Genomic DNA, 19,646 nt, shown 5'->3' on the forward strand with positions numbered 1-19,646 from the left:
TGATCACCGACCACATCATACCTAAACGATGTTTAAATATGGTTTTTCTTGGTCCTAGCCTGGCTCCCAGCTTTAATGGATACAACAAGGACACTGGTCAGCCCAGAGTCAGTATAATGTGTCTGAGTGGGGTCTACATGTCACAGTCAGATTGTGAAATCAGACATTTCACATCATTTTGTGTAACAAGAATCAATATACTTGACCAAACATTTCATCAAATTTCATTTGATCTGTATGTGGTGGACATGGGTTTGTAAGGTGAGGCTGCTCTGGACACAGCAAGTGTCAAACAAACAGTAGTAAATGCTTCAAAGCCAAGATGAAGTGCAACAGTTGCTGCCTTAATAGTTCTAACTGTTAGTGACAATAAGTGGTGTTGAAATTGTGATCCGCTTTTGTAGATTAAATTATTAAGTGAAATTTTGTGAAATGACTGAAGTATATTTTTTCCTGAAATGACTGATCTCACAATCTGCCTGAAACATACTTAACCATGCCATGGTATGTGAGTGAGCTAGAACTATAAAACCTTGACTACTACTAGCCGTCATACCCGCAGACATATGCTAGTCGTCATGTCAGAGAAATATTTATAACTGCGACACCATTTCACCTCCACTTGGAGGAAAATATATTTTCAGTGAAGGAAAATTGTCTGTCATTGTAATGCATCCTCTGATATAGATAGTGTTGGTGGAAACATGCTGTTGTTGTCATTCATCTTCTGAAGACTTTACAGTTGAATCCACAGGCTGATCCTTTGTTACACTTCTAGTTATGAGTCCCTTGACACTTTGTGTAACGTACACCAAGGAGTATGATACAATAAAACAACAGTTTTGCAATGTTTGACATTAAATATTTTTGAGTACAGGGGTCCGTTTCACAAACCAACTGCAGTGCTACAACTGTCGTTAGTCTGTGTTGAAGTATAAGATTTTTAATCGTAGCATTATGATCAGTTTGTGAAATGGGGTCCTGGTTACTCAGGTGTGGTGACATGCATCTAGCAGATGTGGGCCTTGCATGAAACCTCTCCTCTGTCTTGAATAATGTTCAGCAAACTCTTTCATGATCTGTTGGTGTTGCTGAAGACTTCTTTGATTGTGATATTTGTAAGTTTCCTTCCTCCAGCAATTTTTTTGCACTTCAGAATGATATGGGCAGTTGTTTCATCTTCTTCGCAGAGCTTGCTGAAAAGATTATCAGCTATCTAGAATCTGTGCAGGTATTGCAAGCCAGGGAAGTGGTTCAGCTTTAGTCATGATAGCACCTATTCTTGTTTCTGAAAATTCTTATACATGTATCTGCAGGTTGGTTTGCCCAGTATTCTCTCCCTTTGTCTGAGGCAGACTATCTTTCCTCCAGTTCTCAGTGAACTGTTGGTGAATCTTGCCTGTTAGTAAGGAGCATGATAGTCTGCACTGGCCTGCATTCAGCATCTATCTGTGCAGCTGTATCAGAGTCTTCACTGCCTTTGATGTCGACATGACTTGGAATTAATTTCAGAGTTATTCAATGGTTTATGTTGTGAATACTTGATATGATATCATGGCAGCAGTCAAAATTGTAGTTCTGCCGGGTATTACCGCTATATCGCAATACGTTTTTCAAACGACATTTATGTTCTGAAAACTGTTATACTGGGTAAAGTATGTATATGAAGTTTTGGTCATGATCTTCATGATTATAAATTACATTCAAGAAACTTTCGTTCACAACAAATGTTTTCCTTAGGCAAAGGGCATACTGTAATACTATATAATAAAACAACTAGAATCCATAACCATGCAACCTAATTTTGAGATTTCTGTTATCAGAACCATGGAATGAATGTTTAGGGACTTATACTGTAGAGACCTGTGAAGGTCCGGGTGCTGCTTGCAACCTATGCTTGCCATAAAAGGTGACTCTGCTTGTCGTGAGTGGCAACTAATGGGATAAGGTAGTCAGGCTCACTGACTTGGTTGGCACATGTCATCGGTTCCCAGTTGTGCAGGTCGATGCTCATGCTGTTGATCACAGAATTGTCTATTTCAGACTCAGTTATTTATAGAGTGCTGCCATATAGCTGGAATATTGCTGAGTGCGGCGTAAAACCAAACTAACTCACTCACTGTAATGTAGAAAATAGGATCGACATGTATGATTAGTGTCCCTTACTGTCAAAGTTCCCAATATATCGCAGTACGTATCACAATACAGGTACCTGAATTGCAATATATTGCAATACAAATAATTTGTATTTGTAAACTGACCACAAAGTTTGAAGTGAAGACTTTGAATCTGTGAGAATAACAAACTCCTCTGTTTTCCTGCATGATAAATCTTCACTTTCCTGTATTACTCTTTGATAAGAGCCAATCACAATATGAGGATGTATCTAGTGGCTAGTGGCTTTGTGCTTTTACTCAGAATAGGTGGCAGTTGCCATCACCTCAAAAGCCTCTTATGAAAAGTCAATGGGGGTTCTAAAGCTGAAACTCACAAATATAAAACAAATTATAAAAGTCATCAGTTACACTTTCTCAGTCACACTGTAATGATAGATTATAAAAAACAATAAATCTATAAGAATGAATAGGAATAGAATAAACTGATGTACAAAAAATGAATAGCAATGTCATTAAGTGATTTGTTGAGTAAATACACACTAAATGCAGAACATGGTCTATAGCTTCTGCAGTGCCTACATGTTTTGACAATTTCTTCTCTGAATAAATCACCTTAACTGACTGACCCACTGCTACCAATAAGACAGCGACATTTTTGTTCTCTCTACAAACATTGTTTAAGAATCCATTATATGGAGAGGGTGGCCCTAACAAATGCTATTGTATTTTATCAGTTTTCTATGGTTCCTTAGTCCTGAAGGAAGAAGTGCAACTACTGGAACTATAGGCCTACCACTGTTTACAAGTAGCTGTATGGACCTGTGCTTCAAGCAACCTGTCACCACCAAGGCATCTGCTTAGTGGGATGTCTTCCTTAGCCATTGTCAGTCATTAGCATTCAAACATTCGTTATTAGCTTGTCCAAATTTGTAAGAAAGCAGAGAATATCTTGATATCTCCCTACCCCTAATGTTTTCATCTGTCAGCATTGATGTTCTTAGGATTTTGAGTCTATTACTATTCTTGAAAAAAATGTTATTGCACACGAAAAGTAAAAACTGATATGTGTAAAGAGAATTATGGTATATAGACACATAAATCAACAGAGTAAGAGTAATGTACTTCAAACACAGGCCAGCTATTCTGAAATAAGTATATATTTTTCTTTATTCACTTGCTTTGTCTTTGCTATTATCAACACTACTACATCTTAGGTACTGACAAATTCCCCAAGCAATGACACACACCTGGAATACCCTGACACTTTTAATGCAAACATCCAGCTTGTGTCTGGGATGCAGAAGTTTGTTACAGAATATAACCCACAGAAGAATTCTGTTGTCCTTGATCTCAAAAGACAGGATCTACTGTTTTGTGTGGCTTCTGATAAGGAGGCCTAGCTAACAGTGTCAAGCGATGCATTCATTCTCATATAGGTCGTGACCCCATTTCCTGTGGCACTCCCACTACTCGTTCAGCCAATCAGTGTGAAGCATTTAAGACTGACTGACAGACAGGGACATGGTAACTCCAGTCTAAATATAGTTCAGTGTTGTGACATCATCTGGATGGGAGCCAAGGCACATGGTTTCAGCCAGCTAGCTTTGCCTCCATTTTAGTTGAACAGAGAAGAGGTTGCAGTGTTGTTTCTGATTGTGAGACTGGGTAATGTATTTCAGGGTGGTATATGTAGTTGTGTGTTGTGAGTATGTACAACCAGTTTGTGGGAGATGTCCTGTGTTATGCATCAGATGCAACTGACTTTGTCAGTCCTGCAGAACATGTTGTATATGACAGAATCTTCCTTTGACATCTTTAATGCTGACTGATGGCACAAAGAACATGTGTTGTTCAATAGAACAGAGCCAGTCATAGGCAAATTGAATAATTAATTCTCCTAATGTTCATCAACACATAAAGAGAATTTTCATACAATTATGACTTGAAGATTCATTAAAGTAATGTGTATTAGGGATGGAATATGTGTGGGGTAAAGTCTTCAAACTGATGAGAAATGGCAAACATGAATTATTATCAATTGTATTGATATTGTTGGAGTGTTTCGGTGGTGTGATTAACTTTATTCTGTAAAGTACTTTTAGAGTTACTGTCAGGGGCATCATTAATTAATGTGTGTTGATATTATTCCAAGAAGGAGTACGGATGTTTGTGATGGAAGGGTGTATTTGGTTGACAAAAAGTTCACAATACAAAGGACAGATCCGTGAAGCAGTTCATGCTGTTTACAGGTCTTGTTCTGCCAACATTTCACCCAAGAATATAGATATACATTGACAATAAGTTTACAGATAACCAATGAGTCATACGAATGTTTAGTGGATATGTTTTAAACATCATTTTAACTTTGTATGCTATCTATGTATGCACTCACTGTCTCCTTGAAAACATAGATAAGTTTACTGCTTGATGTTTATCAAAGTGAATACAAATTTTTTTCACAAAATATAAATTGAAAACCATGTTTTATGTGTGTGTAAGTAAAGGTCAGTAGTGATATTTCTTCAAATTCTGTATAACAGTTAAGTACAGGCAGCAGCATGTGAACAGATTCAACGGCAGATGTCTCACGTGTGCGCTATGTTGACCAGTTTAACTGCAAACTAGTTTTAAAGCATGTTTGTTAAATCTCGTTTTTCATGCCTTGTATTGATAAAACGTGCATGAGGCATTTTCTATCTATCCATGAACCACTGGTAGATTTATTTTTTCGCAACACATTATTGGGATGTGACGGGAATGTTTGGCGAGGCAGTGTGCTGAGGTTTATCGCTCAAACGTGCATATATGCGTGATGTTAAATGTGTATATATGACCCCCAATATGGTACTCATATCGTGACATAGTACTGGGATGTGTGAATAATTCTTCCACCTATAATTTGAACAAACTTGCATATTTGTGTGATGTTAGATATCTACATATGACCCCCAATACAGTACTTATTTCGTGGCAAAGTATTTGGATTTATGAATATTTCTGCCCCCGTCTATAGCACAAACTTGAATATTTGTGTGATGTTACGTATCTACATATGATCCCTGATACGATACTCATATCATGACATAGTGTTGGGATGTGTGAACGATTCGGCTTTCATCTATAGCACTAACTTGCGTATTTGTGTGATGTTACATATTTATGTAGGACCCCTGATATGGTACTCATATCGTGACATAGTATTGCGGTGTGTGAATATTTTTTACCTTGTCAATCGCACAAACTTGCGGATTTGTGTGATGTTACATTATAAGTTGTTCACTGGTAACAAGGGGGACATGTGTTGATGTACCTTTGATGTTTATTTATGTTCCATGAGCTCGAAGGGTTTAATTACCCTTCATAATCTTCACAGGGACTGCATTTGAATGTTTTTTTCAAAATTCGTTTATTGGGATATGAGGCAGATATTTTTGTAGCCATTGCTAGGTTTTTGCAGACGAAACAAGTAAAATGAATTTAGAGATACCTCCCTTCCATCCATTTGCATTTGGTAATTTCTGTGTACCATGGGTTATTCACTGTTATTTGACATAAAGTAGTACTACCATGAAGTACCTAATGAGTTGCCACTGGCAGTGGGGTATGGAAAGTAATAGAAGAGCACTTAACCAATCAGAAAACAACATTTATGTGTGAGGTAAGATAAATCAGATCCCCAATACAGTAATCATATTGTGACAAAGTATTGGCATTGGTGAAGGATTCTGCCCCTGTCTATTGCACAAACTTACATATTTACATGTGTGATGTTGTGGATCTATACATGACCCACTAATACAACAAACATTTCGTGGTACAGTGTCAGGATGTGACAGGAATGTGCAGTGAATGTATCACAAACTTGTGTGTATAAGGTTTTTGTATGTATCTGTATGTGACCGACCAATTTAGAACTCCTATTACAGTACAGTGTTGGGATGCAACAAGAATTTGTGGTGAATGTTTACAACTGCTTGTTGCTAAAACCTGTGTCTGTGCTTGAAGTTAGAACCGTCTGGTTGGATGGAGTGTTTGTCGAGCCTTGAGAATGTATGAGAAACATAAAAACAACTGTCAGTATCTTTGAAGGCAGTGGCAATAGAGGTGATGGAATCGATCAACACATCAAATTAGAATTAATATTACATATAGTATTGTCAATGATGCATCACGACAAAATATCTACAAATGTTGCTTGAGATAAAGTGGGATATGATGTATTTTACTGAAATTGTTGCCTGCTTATTGTCCTCAGATTGGTAGGATTTTTGTCAGAATAGGTGAAATGTATTCTAACTAGCCTGACTCTCTGGTTAAACTATCCATTGCTTCTCTAACAATTTTGAATCTGACATAGATGTGTGGCTCCCATCTGACCTTCTTTTGTGTAGCTGTGAGGCGTGTTAGAGGTCCAGGGTAAGGTAAATGTGAGGAAAATGATAACAGTTATCTTCTGTTGACAAATATGAGCCTGCAATTTTCAGGACAGGCTAGTTACATCCAAGAGTTTCCATCGGCATGTTGGCATTGAAAAATATGTCAGATACCGATATAATGTTTCTTTCAAGACTTGTCAGCACATGTGTATGAGCAGCTGATTTTCAAAAGGTGCATTTAGATGTCATGCCACAGTTAATGATGAACACATGAACTGGCATGATAATCATGCACAAGCTCCTGGGAGCATGTTTTATAGCCTTGGTCACATGAATGGACCCTTATGATCATGAACTAGCCCTTGTAAACAAGAACTTTTGGCTTGGTCACATGAATTCACCGTGATTATCATGAACTAGCCCTTGTACACATCAACATTTTGCCTTGTTTTCATGAATGGACCCAGATATTCACAAACTAGCTCTTATAAACATGTTTTATAGCCTTGATTATGATTGCACCCTGGTAATCATAAACTAATTGTTGTAAACATGCTTTATAGCCTAGATGACATAATGAACCCAGATATTCATGAACTAGCTCTGGTAAGCATGAACTGTATGCATATACTAACAGAAAAAAAATAAAACTGCATAACAACCAAATGCATGAAATAGAAGTTACTTAAAAAGGTTATAAAAAAAGACGCCCTAAATAAACATGTAGCAAAGCACTTAGCATAAAATTTGATGTTATGTATTGTGCACTGTGAATTTACTCACTTCATGCATGCTTTATGCATACATTTTGACACCAGAAGAACACTTACCTGATACTGAAAATTGAAGGATGGTTGCTTATTCTCCAGCCTCTGAATGTTTTGAAAAATATGTTTGTTTCAACCTAAACTGCATGTGTATCATACCATGGCTTACAGAAAATCAGCATCTGCACCATGGGTATGCTGGAGACTGGAATAGCCCAAAATCAAATGACCAGCCATTTATTTGTCCAACAATCCAACCACGATCTCATATCTATGGAAAGGTTTTCAGTGTAATGGGAACTCCAGAGATGTGCCTTGACTATTGCATCTGTAGTACAGAAGACAAGATTGTGATGGTGTTTTATTCACTAACAAGTCAAGTCAAGTCTGAATAGCTCACATGGCAGGGTGCATTGTTCAGTGTCAACAGTTTGGTGTCAACAGTTTGGTGTCAACAGCGTCGTGGTTTGGGGAGCCATCACATGTCATGGTGGAACATAACATGTCATTGTCAATGGCAGCCTGATAGGTCTACGATACAGGGAGGAGATCACTGGCCTTCATATTGATTCAGGAACAGAAACATGAATTCATTCTTCAGCGACATGTAGCCTGTGTTGTGAAAAATTTCCAGAGACAGCAGAAAATTCCACATTCCAGTTCGGCGGAACTATCTCCAGATTGGTCACATATGGAGCAAGGTTGGAATGAAATGGAGAGATGTTTATCCCAAGCCCAGAATCAGCCGTTGACCAAGCGTTGATTCAGACATGGAAACAGATTTATTCAGCTGCTTAGTGTCATCTATGTATCATCGTTGTCAAGCCTGCATCAACTCTAATGGTGGACACACACTGCTAAATTTGTGAACTGACATTTGGTGCCATATCTCTTCAAATGAGTGTCTTGATGCCTAGTCAAATCATACAGATCTCAATAATATCTGTCATCAGTTAAACAGTATTGAAGGAAACCACCAGGAATCATGGTATTATATTTTGGCATTCACAAAACATGGCATGACATCAACTAATGCACTGTTATTTTATTCCAGTACTGTACTGAGACGGGTACACAAAAAGTGATCTAGGCTATTAGTAGTCAGACTTACATTTTATGGAATTCTTGCAGTTAAGTGGGTTAGATTGCTGACATTGTGTCTTAGTGATAAGGTGCCTCCTTCCAAGAGCGTGAGTTCAAATGTCAGGTGGGACTTGACCTCAAAAAGCACCAGAATTTGCACCTCACTTTGAAAGTGTAGCCCCAGATGTAATATTTATTACATTTCATTATTATTCTGATCATGCTGAATCTGTTGTCAACCTCTTTCTCTTCCCACAGAGGTTACTCCTGTCATATCTTTCTATGTAACCTCTGTTCTAATATGGCCATATTTCTCAGTCAACGAGAAATCCCCTTGTGGCAAAAAATCGCAACAGGAATTATCTCCCTTGTTCTATCCAATCAGAACACGCGTTAAATAGACTTAGCTCCTTTGTGACGGCCCCCATGGAGTATGTTCATCAACGTGCGAAGGAAAGATTCAGTATTTCATGTTTAACTGAAAATCAGAAACTGGCAATAGAGAGTGCAGGGATCAATCGCCATGATGTGTTTGTAGAAACAAAAACTGGTAGTGGCAAGTTTTCCCGATGCATTTGGAAATTACCGAGATCTTGTGAATGATCACTCTTGAAACAACGTCTCTGATTGCACAACTAAATCTGAACGCCTCCAATCGTGAGTGTTGAACACTCGCACCATGAAAGGGCCGTATTAGAACAGAGGTTACGTAGGAAGATATGACAGGAGTAACCTCTGTGGGAAGAGAATGCATTCAATCTATGAAGTTATTCGTGTTGCTAAAACTCTCTGTCGAGAAAGTCCCGTTTTCTGTTGAGTTGAAAACAAATCTTTGCTGGATCCTAAAGATGCAATTTCTGAAAGAGATAATGCTCTGTGGATTGCTTAAATTTGATGATAGTTTGTACCCTGACACAAACCACCATGATCAGTTGTGAGAAACATATTATATATAACATGGAGTTTATCGTTCGTAAATTGTTATACAGTATGGTTCAAAATTATTGAGAATAGCTAAAGCATTTCATATTATTAAACGAGAACAAATCAGATAAAATTGAATGTATTGTGAAAGTGAACTGACCTTTTCATGTTTTTGTAGGTAACAATTTAATATTTTATCAAGTCTCCTTGAGCTTCACGGCACAGTCTAAGACGGGTAGGCATACTTCCTATCAGAGAGGTTAGTGTCTCGTGAGTTATGCTGTCCCAGTATCAGACCACTTCTCTCTTCATGTCTTCAATTTTTGTCAATCCCTTTTGATTCACACATTCCTTCATCATCCCCCAAATGTTCTCAATGGGATTTAAGTCAGGACTATATGCAGGAAATGGTAAAGCAGTCACATTTTTCTCCTGAAACCACTGCTTGGCATGTTTTGCGGTGTGTTTAGGATCATTATCTTGCTGCAAAATCCAGTCATTTCCATAAAACACATGTGCACTTGGAAGGAGAAAATTATCTAATATGTTAGTGTAGCGTTGACTTGTCAGATTTCCCTCAAAAACACACTGCGGGGTCGTTCCTAATAAGGATATCCCTCCCCATACATGAAACTTTGGGCTGTATTTAGGTCGTCGATACAACGGTGCTGACGCAGACTTTGTCCATATTTTCACATTATTGGGATATACCCATATTGAGCTTTCATCAGTAAAAATCACATTTTCCCAGTCAAAGTTTTCATGTGCCAAACACCACTCAACACGCCTGTCTTTATGTTCTTGTTTCATGAGAGGAGAAGGAATTCCAGTCTTTTTCTCCCATCCAAGATCAATCAAATTTCTTCTAACTGTAGATTTTGGTACAACTGTTGATCCCCTTTTTATCATTTCATACCTGATGTTGGAGATGCTTGCCCTTTGCTTTTTAGACGCTAAAATTCCCAGCCGGACGCGATCTGAGAAGTCCAATTTTCTGGGTCTCCCTGCTCCTTTCTGGTGCCCCAAATCCTTTCCCTCTTTAAAATTCTTCCTAATCCTATACACAGTAGAAAGAGGAGTTCCTGTTCTCTCTGCCAATGTATTTACATCATCAATTCCTTGATTACACAACTCAAAAATCAACCTTCTTTTATCTTCAGCAGACATTGTTGACAGTGCTGAGGAAAATGACGTCTGCTACAAAATCAGGGGAGGTAACTCTAATTGTACTATACTCAGTAGGCCAAGATGAGTTACCTCCCTTATACCATTACTTAGTTTTAAGTATCAGTGAATCAGTTGAGGTGTTAGGATAGCTCAAAGTAAGAAGAAAAATTCTCAATAATTATGAACCAGACTATATACATGATCATCTTCCATGAAAATACTGATGTGATACACTGAAGATACATGTATTAGGAAAGTACTATTCACAGAGGTGTTAAGCCAAACTCACTCATTCATACAAAGATTAGAACTCTCATCATTGGCATTAAAAGCAATTAGGTATTTTCTTTCAAAACTGACGATGTTATCATTTTTACTTAATATAAAAATAGTTACCCAAATCAGTTACTTTTAAGATATACCCAAAGCATTTGTAACTATTCAAATTTTCAAAATCCGAAAACATTCATTTTTACATAATGAAGTTCTATATTTTAGCGTAGATACTTTCAAAGTAATAATGAAATTGCAATAAACAGCCAACCCCCTCTAAAAACCTTTCCCTTAGAGAGTTGTTAATCTGGACATACTTGAACACATCAGAGATAGTCCTTTATGCATTACTACAATACTACTGGATGATGTGGTACCAAAGAGTGCTTTTTAACATGTTCATAATGCATTAACCTTCTTACAATATAAGGCAGTGTCAGTTGTCATGGAAACCCAGAGTCATATTATCTGTGTTGTATATGGCACCAGGCAGAACAGCTGAGATGGACTGACAGCAGGTGTCACAGCAAGCCCTTCCATATGGCTGCGGGTCTAATTGGCTGGATGCTTTCAGCTACAAGGAAGAGCTCTAGTCCTATGAACAGCGGATTCCCTGTGCCATCTTCTTAGACTAACGTTTAATACCAGAATATATATATACTTTTGACGGTAACCGATAAACCCATTAAATTGTAAAGGAGCCCCAGTGAGTTGCAAGCTTCAGAACCTGAGGAAATCTAGTGTTGTTTCATTTGGGGCCTTAGCATTGCAGAGACGGCTAGGCAGCAGGGAAAATAAAGTGGTTCCTGAATTGTGAGACAAACTATCAACTTTCTTGCTGTTGTGTAGTGAAAGCCCTGATTTAAATAATTCTCAGTCATTTTTCCCTTGACTGAAAGACATTGATGATTTCTGTCCTTTATAATTCTCCCTGTGTTCAGTCCTGTGGGGATTCTGGGTCAGAGTTGGTTGTCAGCAGTGTTTGGTTATGAGAGGGAAGTTATTTGTTGATTGGTTTGGTTCTGCAACTTGGTGGATGGCTTGAACCCTGATGGCATGGATTGTTGTTTGCAGTATAGGTGACTGCAGTGTCATGATATTTGCAAGATGATACGCATTCATAATGCTACTGAGTGCAGCCATAAACAGCAAAAACTACAATTAAGGGTCTTGTATTATGGGAAGGTCCCTGTTTAAAGATATCATGGAAATGAGAGCAGAAGTAGAAGTTATAGCTAGGGACAACTTGGTCCATAGAAGGCATTGTTGACTTCATCTGTGAAATGGACCTGCTGATCAGATTATCTCCCTTTCAGATCCTTGTATTGTGTTGTTATTTTTTACAGAAATCATATTGTTTTGCATCTTCAATGCAAATAAAAAACGTTATAATGAATTATTAATTATTTTTTTAAGTGTCTTTTCTGCATGACATGAGTCTCGTCCTCATATGTCATGGAAGAGAATGTTAAGTAATAACAATGTACATTCTGTTGGCAGATGATGGACATTTGACGGTGAATCTTGATGAAACGTGCTCCCACATCATAGTTCAAGTGTATGAAGGCCCAGTTCATCAAGCACCTGTCAGCCAGAGGTCAGTACTCTCTCCTACTTGCTGAATCACTTTAACAGGCACCCAGCCTTCCAGCCACCCAGCCATTTCACCCACTTTTGTATACTGTAATTCATTCCATTATTCAAATTAGAAAATTAAAACAGGTGCTTCTTTAATCAGATCAGAATTAAGAAGCAAAACAGGTTTTTTTTTGGTCATTAAGTAGAAAGTGACTCACTTGAGACAAATTTGTAAGATTACTTTTGAGACTGGGGAAATATAGTGGTACATTGCTTGTTTGTGTTTTTATAATGTTGTGGAGGACATTGATAATGTTCATCTATGTGTTTTCTTTTGTGATGTCATGTGTTCACCTTGATTTTAACTATGTTCTATATTGTTTCATGAAGTGTTCATGGTGTACATTATTTACTACGACATGTTCTACATGACACTAACTATGTGTTCACATGTCTTGTTCATGATGTTGTAATTTGTGTGTTCACATGTTGTGTTCCTGTGCATAGAGTTAGTTCACAATGGCATGTTCAACATGATGTGGGTTAAGCGTTCACAATGGCATGTTCAACATGATGTGGGTTAAGCGTTCACAATGGCATGTTCAACATGATGTGGGTTAAGTGTTCACAATGGCATGTTCAACATGATGTGGGTTAAGCGTTCACAATGATATGTTCTACATGATGTGGGTTAAGCGTTCACAATGATATGTTCTACATGATGTGGGTTAAGCGTTCACAATGATATGTTCTACATGATGTGGGTTAAGCGTTCACAATGATATGTTCTACATGATGTGGGTTAAGCGTTCACAATGATATGTTCTACATGATTTGCTTTAAGTGTTCACAATGACATGTTCTACATGATGTAGGTTAAGTGTTCACAATGATATGTTCTACATGATTTGGGTTAAGCGTTCACAATGACATGTTCTATATGATGTGGGTTGTGTATTCACCCTGGCATTTTGTACATGATGTGTTCACATGTCATATTCATGGTATGCAGTGTTCACCACAACTTGTTAAACGTGATGTGGGCCAAGTATTCACCTGTGCTCATGATGTTCAATGTTTACTACATGTTCTGCTGTGTTCACATGCTGTGTTGATGATGTGCAGTGCTCACATGCTGTGTTGATGATGTGCAGTGCTCACATGCTGTGTTGATGATGTGCAGTGCTCACATGCTGTGTTGATGATGTGCAGTGCTCACATGCTGTGTTGATGATGTGCAGTGCTCACATGCTGTGTTGATGATGTGCAGTGCTCACATGTTGTGTTGATGATGTGCAGTGCTCACATGCTGTGTTGATGATGTGCAGTGCTCACATGCTGTGTTGATGATGTGCAGTGCTCACATGTTGTGTCCATGATGTGCAGTGCTCACATGCTGTGTTGATGATGTGCAGTGCTCACATGTTGTGTTCATGATGTTCAGTGCTCACATGGTTTGTAAATGATGTGCAGTGCTCACATGTTGTGTCCATGATGTGCAGTGTTCACATGTTGTGTTCATGATGTGCAGTGTTCACCACATCCTCTGCATGGTATTGGCTAATTGTTTGCCATGCAATAACACAGCAGTATTATGTGTTCATGACTCATGATATATCCACCAGCTAAAAGTTCAAGGTTAGGTTTGGCGTCAAGCAACACATGCTGGGATCAGACTGACTTCAGTATCACAGTTGCCATGTTACCATGTACTTCTATGCAGTCAGGCTGAGGTCAATAATAATGATTAGGTTGTACATGCTAGTTATTTGCTTTTAATTACAATCAATGTGATTTTGCACTACATCAGATATTTTTCAGGTATTTCCTTAATATTTACCTTACTCATTCACTCTGTCACACAGTAAACACTTCAGTAGCATATGCAGGTACTCAGGTGTGTACTGTCCCTTGCCGTAACGTGGGTTTTGGGCTCCATGCTTGACCCACTGCATTTTGACACACCCGCATTACAGAAACTTTATACATAACATGGAATAAGGCCAAATATAATCATATTTGCTATGACACCCCCCCCCCCCCCCAAACTGTTAATTTTGTGTATTGTGTCCAGTCTTAACTACATCATATCATCAGGGGTGAAGTAAAGAAACTTTGTAAATGAAAATAGGTATGTGCTCAGCAAACTTGCAATGAAACATCACTAGACATGATGATTCAATTGTCGTTGCTGTTATGCTACCTGTTATTCAACTGGACCGAAAATTGCAATCAGATGTGTACGCAAGTTTTGGTCCAATGTATTGGTGATTCAGTTAAAAACATTCTGAAATTATCTTGTTTTGTAATAATAATCTGCATATCTGTGCCTAGATACTAAGACTTACTGCCTCAGTGGGTGTTTTCATGTACTTACGTCTGTCAGTCATGGTTGTGAAGGGCAGTCAAGTCAGCATCTGCAGGGATTAGCAAAGACAGGGTCAATGGGCCTTTTTGGACATTAGAATGAAAAATGGCCTATTAAGATTTTGAAGTTTACTATTAAAACAAGGGCAGTGGCTAATGAATGGCCAATAATCCTGAAAATGTCCCATTGTTAAAGTCCTCAGTCCTAATCCCTGCATTTGTTGTATTTATCGTGGAGGACTTTATTGCAGCACCAGTTTCAAGTATGATGCAGTACATAAAGTATTTTCTGGATTACATCTTATTGTTTGATACAATATTTCAGGGCCTGTTGTATCAAGGAATTTAAAGAAGATGTAATCCAGAAAATTCTTTAAGTTCATCTAGTAACATCTTCTAAAATGCCAAACAAGCATCTATGGTGCTGTAGTTATCACCAACATGATTCTTTTGGGTACAAAACTGCCTTATGAAGAGATAGACAGAAACTCCATCAAATCATCTTTTGGCCAAAATGTGGTATTGGTATGAAGGTTTGATTGCAATGCTTTGAGATGGATATGCAATGCTTTGAGATGGTCAAGGTCACTAAATCAAAAGTCCTGGAAACTCTCAGCTAAGAGTGATGTTTGAAAATGGTGGAAAATCTACACTGAGACATAGCTCTATGTAATAAACAAGAAGTTGTCATCCATAAGGTTGTCTGCTTCAATGCTGACTCACCAACTCTAGAATTCTAATCAAACAATTCTTAATACTTTGTTATTCAGGTTTCAAGAGGCATGTTTCTTTGTTGGTTCCAAGTTGTATTGCATTAGGCATGTATAACTGGAAGGGAGGCTTTGAAAGTCTACGCATGACATTGCTCTTGAGGCAGCTAGCTGTAGGGACACAGATTTTCATGTCTCAAAGTTACTGGACATTGGTGAGATCCGGTGTGACTTGATGTGGCAAAGCTAAAATGGTTCAAGCTGTATATTGATCTAAAAAGTATTGTAAACACCTCATCCTTTGACAGTAGGTGTTCCTTGTGAAATGGAAAAATCCATTTTCTTTGAACAGGTGGAGTGTGATGCAGTGCATGTGGAGTTGAGGTTGAGCTTGTATGGGCTCATATCAACATATGGAGTACCTGTTCAGTGGCCCATGATAAAACCTTTCACCCTCGCTGTTTTTATTGTCACCACAGACTATGAAGATGCTTGGATTCAGATGTTCAGATGGTTATCATCCTTCTTTAGCAGTAGTTCTCCTGACCATTTGGTGTGTGTCATAGTTACACAGCACTGTCCTCGGACAATATCGGTAGAGTTTTGTTTGTTGAAACTATGAGGTACTGGACAAAAGGGTTGTCCACACAAATATATCGTTCATCATGGTTTATTCGTAGGCCTCATTGTACTGTTTATCAGACAGTGTATTTCGTTTCAGTTTGTGTACTTGCGAACAGATCGCGAAAACACACCTGACAAAACCTTACTTCGCGGAAAGCACGAGCATGAAAAAGGCATGCATTTTTCGCCATGTGCAGCGATCGTAGTGAACTCGTTAGTTCGTTTCGAGACGATGATTAGGCAGCACGCCTTGAGACAGTTAGTTTGTTAGTTAGATAGTTAGTTAGTGACTGACTGTGTCAGATCGGTTTGACAGAGGTTGAATGTTTTAGAAAGTTAATAAGGTAAGATAGTGTAATGTAATTAAAGGTAAATTAAACCAAAATATTAGAGTTTGATTTAGTGCTGTCGTTTTTTATTTAACAGCTAGAACTGTTCCTGCTGAACAGGTACAGACATGTACATTTCACACCAATCAATTCTGAGGGCATTGTATCAGATATATTCCTTGAACTTTATCAGATGAGAATAGCATGTCACTTTTGACATATTCTAGGCATTTGATTGGCGGATTTGAATCCTAACTTACAGGTCTCCTCCATTTACGTTCATCTGTCCATATTTTGTTTCAAGAATTTTGTTTAACCTGAGAGGATGCTGTCTTGGTTGACATGTCATTGTATCCCAATTGCATAGAACAATGCTCATGTTGTTGATCACTGGATTGTCTGGTCCAGACTTGATTACTTACAGACTGCCATCATATAGCTGGAATATTGCTGAGTGTGAGTGAGTGAGAGAGTTTAGTTTTAAGCTGCACTCAGCAACATTCCAGCTATATTGCAGCGGTCTGTAAACATGAGCATCGATCTGCGCAATTGGGAACCAATGACGTGTCAACCAAGTCAGTGAGCCACACCACCCGATCCCGTTTGTCGCCTCTTACGACAAGCATATTCACCTTTTATGGCAAGCATGGGTTACTGAATTCCTATTCTACGCCGGGACCTTCACGGGTGTTGCTGAGTGTGGCCTGAAACTGAAGACGTTAACTCCTTTTTGTTTACAGTACTTCCTATACCTCATAAATAATTTCATTTTGCCATCAGTGAACACTTTCCTTGTGGCCATATAAAATTTTCAAAGTGCAGTAAAATGTCTACTGGGTTAAAAGGTGAATCAAATAAAAAATGTTGATGTTGTACATATTTCGTAAGAACTTTCCTTGGAATGTGGTGTAATGTAATTCTAACAAAACGTTTCAGAAGTTAATGAGAGGTAAACAACATGTAGGGATGTTGTGCAGATGTAAATTTATGTGAATGTGAAGTTGCTGGATCTTGTTATCCTTCAATTTCTTCATGTGTTCTGCCAAACTGTCTGCCTTTCCCAAGACCTCATAGCAGATGGACAAAATGTAAAGACAGACATTCCCCTAACCTGATGAAGGCCTTTGACAAAACCAAGGTTCCCTTCATGAAGCATTCTTTACTAAGGTTAACCTCAACTCCCATTCTGTAACATTGTGCTAAGATACCATAGTGACTTACGATCACCTTGCTTTCTGAAAGGAGGCCAAGATTGTTTTATGTTGGGGTCGCAAGAACCTGGTTATGTCCCTACTGAAAAAAATTACATACATCTCTGATAATGATATCTTGAAAAATAATACAGTTTTAAACAAATTAAGAACGTACTCTACCCAAACTGTCTTCTGGATTGTGATCATCTCTGTAGGTTTGACATCTAATGGAGTTCAAGTTATATCAAATTTATTATGAGATGCTAGTTGTTGTTACTCTGCCTGTTGCTATGGTTTTCCATGATCATGACCCAATTACTTATTACAATGAAATATGAAAAGGTGTAGTGTTCTGAACTTTAAGATTTTGTAATTATTTTAATTAGGAACCTTAATTTCATTGAAAGAATTCAGAAATGTAACTATTATTTGTGCATCTCTCATAATGCGATATATATTGTTTCCTTCATTCGTTCTGTATGTATTATATTATTGCATGCACATTTCAGCATGGTGTAAAACCTCTGGACTTGTTGACTCAGAGTCAGTATACTGTTTCTCAATGGAATATTTGTGTAAAACTGTGGGATGGTATCACAGTGGGCTAGCACTATACAACCAGCATTAGTTGGTGCAGTAGTATTGAAGGACATTGAACCCCATTTGACCTCAACATCTCTAGTTTTTGAATGTAACAGGAACATGTTAATTTTTTAGACTAAAATGTTTAAATGTCCAGTTTATCACATTACTTGTGTGGGGAGGCATGCACCATGGCACTGACAGATGTCATTGCAAACTAAACAGTGACATCTTGGGAAGCAAAATCTTTATGTTCGTATGTTGTTGTTGTCTGAATCATGGTATTTGCATCATTGTGAAGGAATACACTAATGTGTAAACAAGGATAACTTTACAATTGGGCCTGACAAGCATGTATCAATGCCCCCACTGGCGCTTGCCATTGTGAACAAAGGGGCCTCAGGTTGTCCACAATCAAGTGTAGTGCAATGGGTGAAGCGTGTGGCCTGTCTCCTACGGATGGAATCAATTTCATCATCATGTACTACACGTGCACTAGCCTACATCTACTCTAACTTTCACTAACCAAATGGGTGTGCTCATTGCCATACCCTGCCTACTTCTCGTAAACATTCTCTGTGTCTTTCCAACTTATCCTTGTTTGTCAGTATAAGAATGTATTCATGGTGTATATGTCACAATTCAAATATTCATTATTATTATTGTCACTATCATCAAGTGTGTGTGTGTCTGTCAGTCTGAAATCATGCCATTACAGAACCATAATATAATACAAAAGGAGTATATCTGCACACGCTGTAAATCAATAATGGGAGATACCTACTAATGTGCAAAATGCGGCTATATGTGAAGGGCTTTAATAAATTTCACATTATTATTTTGTCTTTTGCACTTGATGTTGTTATTACTAGTATTTGGGTCACAATAATCCAGTGAACAAACATGACCGATTGATTCCCAAAAATTAGTGACAGTTACGTACTTCGGCATAATTGTTCCAAACAGTCTTTGATTCTACTGCTATTAACTATTTGAGATTGAAATGTCATCATCCTCTCTACTGTCAATTACTATTACTGACAGTTGAAAGGAAGGTCGTCTTTGATCCAAATGCCCATGTGTTCAGGGGATTAAGATCTTTACACCACAGTCGCAGTAACACCACAGTCGCAGTAACACCACAGTCGCAGTAACACCACAGTCGGTGTAAGCATATTTCCCAAATCGATGAGCAGTCATTAGTGAGAGTAGTCATTCATGTTAATAAATGCACACATTTTCGTTTTGAGGTCGGCACTCGCATTATTTAATACACACATTAGTTTGCTGATTTGCAGTATATACAAGTAAGTCAATAAATTGCATGCGGGGTTGCTGGCTGCATCTGACAAAGTATTTACTGGAATCTGATGTTTCGTTACTGATGAATAAACTGTTTGCACAGTATATACCAGATTTTCTTCCTTCTGTCACTAAATTTAGATTCAAACCAGGAAATGCCCATGTGTAATAAGCAGAAGGCATCACACATACAATAAATTGTGTCGAAAATAAACACGCTTACAGTGAACTGACAGATCTAACAATCTGGCTGT

The 19,646-nt window shown here is 38.1% G+C and overlaps 1 protein-coding gene across 2 annotated transcripts in view; it reads left to right on the forward strand.

Moving 5' to 3' along the window:
- Window positions 1–3,665: 3,665 nt before the first annotated feature.
- LOC137277536 (MYND-type zinc finger-containing chromatin reader ZMYND8-like) overlaps window positions 3,666–19,646 on the forward strand; it is a 52,491-nt gene continuing 36,510 nt past the window's right edge. The window contains exons 1-2 of one of the 2 annotated variants that reach the window (XM_067809312.1): window positions 3,666–3,782; window positions 12,208–12,304. The gene's annotated coding sequence lies outside the window, so the exon portion shown is untranslated. The remainder of the gene's footprint in view (window positions 3,783–12,207; window positions 12,305–19,646) is intronic. The other variant, XM_067809314.1, reaches the window with a different exon arrangement.

This window comes from Haliotis asinina, chromosome 3 (genome assembly GCF_037392515.1).
Source record: "Haliotis asinina isolate JCU_RB_2024 chromosome 3, JCU_Hal_asi_v2, whole genome shotgun sequence".
NCBI lineage: Eukaryota > Metazoa > Mollusca > Gastropoda > Lepetellida > Haliotidae > Haliotis > Haliotis asinina.